Here is a 7239-nt window from a genome sequence, read left to right on the forward strand (position 1 = left end):
CACGAGGGCAGAGTAGGCTCGAAGGGTGGAATGGCCTCTTCCTGCTCCTATCTTCTGTGTTTCTATGTTTCTATTCTTCTAGATGGTAAGGTTTGCAGGTTTGGAAAGTGCTGATGAAGATTGTTTTCACATGGAGTCAGACAGCTAAATTGAATCAGTCTTTCTACCTCTGTATTTACAATGCAGGAAAATTAAAACATTGAAAGATCCTGAAAAAGTGAAACTAATGATTCCTAAGCTGACTTTTTGAATAACTAACCCTTCCAAGACTTTGAGATTAATCAATTTTCAACACCTGCTTATATCTTAGACAAAAGTCTTAGAAATTTATTAACGATTCAATAACTTTAGTTGGTAAAATTAAACAACAAAGTAATCTATTTGATCCATGCTTTAAATTCAACAGTCTTTGATTTCAGCCTCATTCACACAAAAGACAGAAGGACAAGCGAACATGGTTAATGGATAAATAAAAGAAAATTAACAAAACTGGCCTGGATTAGTTAAGTGCTTTTCATGATGCACTTCTTCAAAGCTAGGTTGATTTTTCTCAAGAGGTCGATCAGGGTCACCTATACAATTCACTCTGATAAAGGCAGTCTTACTTATAAACTTAGTTTCTATTCTCTGAGTTTCTAAGAGCTACTTATGGGAGTTTGGGCTTGCAGATTTCAAATTTTATTGCTGTAGTATCAACAGCCAGATGCTAGTCGAAAACCTAAACCAAACTCTGATCACTCTCTGACAGATGGACTGCCTCCTCCACAAGGTCCCAGTTACCAATCAACATCTTTCATCTGATTGAGCACAAGGACTTTTCTAGGCTTGCTGATCCAATCCCAGGAATTGACCTAATTTATAGCCAACTTCTGCAAACTGTTTAAACATAATGACCTCCCCCATCATCGAAGCTTCTACAGAATCTTTTAATCAGGAACCAACCTGTAATTAGCTTCCAGGCCTGGGCTCATGAATAAACAAGAGTTTGTTTGGTCTGTTTTCCCTTTAACACAAGCTGTTATCCAGATTCCAAACGTCACCTCTACATCACAGTTCTCTGTTCATAGCTCAAAGTAAAATTGGTCAGATAGTAAAGTAAAAATAATTAAAAATCAGTAAGGGCACGAACAAGAAGTCAAGGTGAGCTTTTGCATTGCATGTTGTAGACAGTGGACCTTGCCGACACTACTTAGCAATGACAGAATATCCTTCTTATTAGGCAGCCCCTCATGTCTGAGAATGATTTTCTTTTCATTCGGAGTCCTGGCTCCCGACCTATTGAAACAGTCAAATACTGGATCCACACACCTTAGCACATGTGAGGCAGCTGGGGTTTGGAGGGGCAGGTGTCTCAGATGTTCAGGATTTCTCATGTTCTTCCCACTGCTTTGCACTTGATCTCCATCTGGGCCTGTCAGAGATGTTTGAAATGGCACCTTTGTGGATGTTTCTTCTCCAGTTTGGGCAGTCTTCGGCAGAAGATTCTCATGAGTTGGGGAGGTCAGTGAATTTTTTTGAGGGTGGAATTAAAAACGTCTTCAGTGTTTTCGCTTCCCTCCTGCCAGCTCCTTGCTGTGATGATTGGACATTTGGGAGTCTTGTAACAAGCATAAGTAAGATATTGCACTGAATACAATCTGTGGACTGTGGACCATCAGCAAGTTAAAAGTATAAAAGTTTGATAAAATACACAGTCTTTCTCAAGGTAAACGTATTGGGATTTTGGTATTCCCTTGCGTATAGGAAAAGCAACAACATGAATATAACTAGCAACAATCGGACTTTGCTGTGGGATTATATCATTTAGCTTTCCACAATTCTTCTCATCTTGAAAATATATTGGATTGGAAGGTTTTGAGGACTTTTAATTTGGGATTGAGAGGGGGCCCATTGATCTCATTCTTTTAAGTTCTCTGTTAAATTTCATCAGAGGTGAGGAAGAATGTAAAACATGTGTGCCCAGTGAAGATATAGCGATGTAAACTGACGAGTTTAAACTAGGATGATATCGTGGCTGGACATCCCTCTTTTGTGAAGAATCCAAAAGAAGCTTATTTCTGAAGTATGGTGAGCTCAGTATTGGATTGCCACCAGCAGGACAGGGTTCAAAAATATGATAAGGACAACATGACTATTGTTGTTGAGAAAAGAATAGCTCTCACAGCAGGTTAAAGTTGCTGCCCTCCTTGCTGTTGGAGTGGACAGCTTGAGTACACTGGCCATTATGCTCTATCTAAGCAGAGAGAGCTTGAAGTGAACATTGGTTGTTGTAAGGTGAAGCCTTGTCACTGCTCATCATTTGGCACATTTGCTAACACCAGCCCCTTTCCTGGTAGGAATCCACAGCATCTGCCTACCACACTCAATGGTGTGGGAGAGCAAACCTATTCAGTAGTCTAATGAGAAGATGTTGTTTTGAGTGTGACTCCACTTTCAGAGAATTATGCATCTGCGCCATAAGGTCTCTCTGATCAGCAAAACTCCTCAGGACTCTACCATTAACTGTATAAGTTCTGCCTGGTTTGCTTTACCAAAATGCAACATTTCCACATATATCTAAATTAAACTCCATCTGCCAGTCCTTGGCACAGTGGACCACCTGATCAAGGTCTTGTTATACTGTGAGATAATTTTCTTCACAGTTCACTGCGTCAACAGGTACCAGGACTGAATCTGGATTAGAATCTATTATTGGCGCAGAAGAGAACTACCTTCAGAGAAGGTGAAATGAAAGTTCTTGTCAGGAAGCTGCTTTTAGCAGCAGCTGGAGAGAGGGACAAGGTGGGGAGGGACAGAGAGAGGCATTGGCTTAGGATGATGGGCTGAAACCTTCGAAGTACGTTGTCATTTAAAAGATCGGGTTCAGGTACATTGTGAATCAAGTGATCGGGTCCAAGATCCAAGAGAAGGAGATCCCAATTATCCCGGGATCTATGGAATGAACAGACTGACTCGTGCTGCTCTTGGACACCATAATCGTGCCTCACCTGCCAGAACATTAAACATTCAGATCTGTGGTCATATAAACCCTGTTAGATTACATTCTAAATTAGGGATTGTCCTTATTGGCAGGGGTGGTGTGGGGACAGTGAATTCCCAACAAAAAAGACTTTGTTAGGAAGCAGGAAATGCCTAAATTCCCAGTGCCCACCTCCAGGATGAGAGTGCAGCACCAAGAGCCCAGCTGAGACCAGGGGACTAACCAAGTTCAACGCCAACACAATCTGGAGCCTTAATGAAACAAGCTGACCTTTCATGTCTTCAGTCGGAGTTTCCACTGCAGGCTCAGATGTTTTGTAGAAGATGCATTCACTGCAACAGAATCAGAGACATTGCCCACCAGATGCTGCATCATGGCTGGGTCTGTAACTGTGTTAATGGAGACACCCCAAGCTGCAACAGATGGCTTCCAAGCCCTGAGCGAAATTCTCCAGGCTCCTTCACACTGAGACTTGTTTAGTTATTTCACAGCCAACAACATCACCATGAGGTTAAAATTGTATCAGTGATAATGGGAACTGCAGATGCTGGAGAATCCAAGATAACAAAGTGTGGAGCTGGATGAATACAGCAGGCCAAGCAGCATCTCAGGAGTTCTCTGATGAAGGGTCTAGGCCCGAAACGTCAGCTTTTCTTCTCCTGAGATGCTGCTTGCCCTGCTGTGTTCATCCAGCTCCACACTTGTTTAACATCACTATGAGGCTCAGGTTACACAGCAGGTGAGGAGAGAAGATTTCCTTCTCTCAAAAGCATTCAGCTTTGATGACAATCCTGTTATGTCAAAATCATTGATAGCCAATGATTGTCTCATGAGCTGATTACAAATTCACAAGCTGTGTGAGTGATATTTGAATGCATGCATGTGGACCATTAGTCTAACCTGCGGATTACCGACCCAGTAGCATAACCAATCCACCATCAGACACACACTGCACACAGCACATTAGGAAGAGATTTCTCAATATGGAAATCTCTGTAATTTAATTTGATTTGACCACTTTGGTTTAGTGTCTTTTTAAAAATTTCTTCAAGAAAATTGCAGATTCAAACCCTACTCCAGCTATTAAGCACACCTTGCTGGCACCCTGGCACCTCAACCATCTGGCTCCTTCACCTTGCACTAACCTGCCACATTTACTCTTTCACAGCAGCTATACTGCTGGATATTTGAATTTCTCAACATGGTAAACTGACTGCTGCAAAAAGGGAGAGTGGGTTTTCTGAAAATCTTCATGGCTGGATTTCTGAATTCCTGGATAAGAGCCTAACATGAGGTCCCTGATGAGAAGCCACTGGGGCAGAATTTATCAAGAGGTGAGTGGGTAAATTTTAATTCCATTAACATCAAAACTAAACAGTAGAACTGTCAGGGCTCAGAGTCATACAGGGCTGTGGTGAGATTTGAGTAGAATCAGGTGAGATATCTGGTGAGGCCTTACCTGGATTTCAATGTGGCGCGATTCTCACTGGGCAGCAGATGAATTGCCAATTGGTGGTGACTAGCATTTGGTAAATGCCTTGTTAACTCCACAGCTCACCTCATTAATATTCAGACAGCCATCTTACCAAACTGACCAAACATGATTGTTTCAGAGATAGTAGGAACTGCAGATGCTGGAGAATCTGAGATAACAATGTGCAGAGCTGGATGAACCCTTCTTTAGAAAGAGTCTAGACCCGAAACGTCAGCTTTCCTGTTCCTCTGATGCTGCTTGGCCTGCTGTGTTAATCCAGCTCTACACCTTGTTATCTCACCAAACATGATGTTGGGAAAACTCAACCAAGAAACCAGTACGGGCACCTGACAGATTCAGATCGATGTTTACTCTGAATGACCTCCATGCACCAACATCTTAAGGCACTGGCCAACCACCCCATGTTCCCCAGACACTGTCGTCCAACATGTGCCTGCACCTAAGGACCCACAGGGCATATCTCCAGTCGCCTACAGGGCACTTTTGCACTTCAGTGCTACACATCAGCCTGAACCAATGAATCTCATTGTAATAGTCTGGCAAGGGCACTGTGAGATCAGGGATGCACACACAGCTCATGGACTGGACCAGGCTGCATCTCTAGGCCCTTTATTCAGAGGTTTCCAATACAGTCAGCCATGGGCAGCCTCTGATAAGTCAGGGCCCTTCTGGGGGAGATCAGAATCAAGGTCCTCTCTCCAGAAGGGAGGCAGCACACATTCTTGACTCTTTCTGCCCTATTGCTTTCCTCATGCAGTGTCATTGGTGTCACGGTGAATGAGGGTCAGTGAAGGAAGATACTGCAGACGACAGTGAGAATGGTAGAGCGCAACCCTTGGTGGGAGGTGGCTGCATTGGCAGAGACAGAAAGAGTGAGTGTGAGGGCGCTGGAGTGAAGATGGTGGCACTTACGCTAGCAGAACGCATCTTTCTTCAGCACTGGGCATTCCTCCAGATGGCTGAGACTGTACTGACCTTGGTGGCAAACTCAGATAGTCTGGTGTCATGGCCTCCTCAACTGGTCTTGGGGGCGATGGAGGTCCTGCGTCAGCACTACGCATGTTGTAGAAACTCTCGAAGCGTGCCCACTAAGCGGGGTGCCAGTTATCTCCAATCTGCCACGTCTAGGACACATGTCACCAACAGTGCAGGGTAGCTCCACACTTACAGCAGTTGTCTAGGTTCACAGTGAGATTCTAAAAATGGAACTGGCACAATTTATGCCAGTGAGGTTCAGCATATCCAGTGAATGGTGAGTTATTTTGGGAACAGTGTGTGGTATGGGTGGAAGTTGGGCACAAAAGATGCGCCAGAAATGGGGTGGGTAATTAATGAGGGGCATTCACTAAGATACAACAAGATAAATCACTTGGTCTTGTCCAAAAACCCAATACAACTCAACTTGCACTGACTCACAAAAATGAAAGATTCAGTTCACAGTTTCCAGTTGCCAGTGCTGGCTCACATTTCAGTGTATTGAGGAAATGCTGCTTTGTCAGGGAGATGTCTTTGTTTGGAATGATTCGTTGAATTTCACTGAATCTCTCTGTTCTCTCAGGTGGGTGAGAAAAGTCCCACAGTATGGTCTGACGAAGAGCAGTACAGGCATCCTGACCCACAGTCATCTCTCAACCACTGGTTAAGGCTGCCAAGTTTGAGGATGGTAAACCAGCGTCAAGCATGACTGACTAGGCGTCTCTCTCACTCTTGGACTAGTGGAAAGAATTCCCATTGAAATCCTCCTGATTGGCTCCATCATCATCATCAGCATTCCTTCGCACTATAGTTCTGGAATGAGACTCAGAAGTGGGTCTTTGGGTTCAGATACAGAGGCTCTACACACTGCATTACATAAACTCCTTCCACTAGAATCAATGCGAGTCGTGAAAGCATTGGCTCAAAATGTTTTTCTCACTGGAGAATGGAGTTATATTTTGAACAAAGGATTCTCCTTGACATTGTGGATCTGTAAGAAGGGAGTGTATGTCTGTCTACCTGTGAACAGAGACAGAGGTAATTCAGCTGTAGTGCACATTGTCCTATTGCAACATGAGGCCAGTCTTTGTGGCACACACGACAAGGGGTGACATACAGACAAACACAGAGAATTAAATCATCCTGACAGCGGTGGTTTACCCGAAAATTACATCAGCGGGGACTAGAAAGACAAGATATTAATGTGAGTCTTACATTGAGAAACAGAAGGATAAAGAGAAGAAGAGCCAGCAGTAATGAGAACAATAACGTGAGACAAGAAATGTTCAAAAGAGAGATGATTTGCTGTGAGATTTGTATATTTTGTCGAATATTGGAGTGTCACTTTTGAGCCCACCACAGTAAAATACATGCAGGTCACTTTTTTCAGGTGAATACTATAAAGAAGATGTCATGACTGGTTCACTATCTCCAGACGGCAGTACCTGGTGGATTTCTGATTCTGCAATAGAAGTGCTGCTGCATGAAGTGGAGCAATGAAGTGTTACAATTCAGGCTACTGCTCAACATTCTAGTTTGTTTACTTTGTTACAACTTGTGACCACAATTTCCAAACATGCTCTATTTCTCTGGTCAGTTCTCAATTTTGGATCTTTCTGTAACTGTTACAATTTCTGTCACTTCCCAGTTGGGGTAAAATTCTTTGTGGCATTTCTCCTAGTGGCATCAGCACTGCTATGATGGTTGCGGGGCAGGGGGAGGGGGTGGATTGTGACAGCATCTGGAGAAATTAATCCCATTTGTGTTCAAGGCTGAGAGACTTCAGTTC

Source organism: Stegostoma tigrinum, assembly GCF_030684315.1.
Source record: "Stegostoma tigrinum isolate sSteTig4 chromosome 30 unlocalized genomic scaffold, sSteTig4.hap1 SUPER_30_unloc_1, whole genome shotgun sequence".
Classification (NCBI taxonomy): Eukaryota; Metazoa; Chordata; class Chondrichthyes; order Orectolobiformes; family Stegostomatidae; genus Stegostoma; species Stegostoma tigrinum.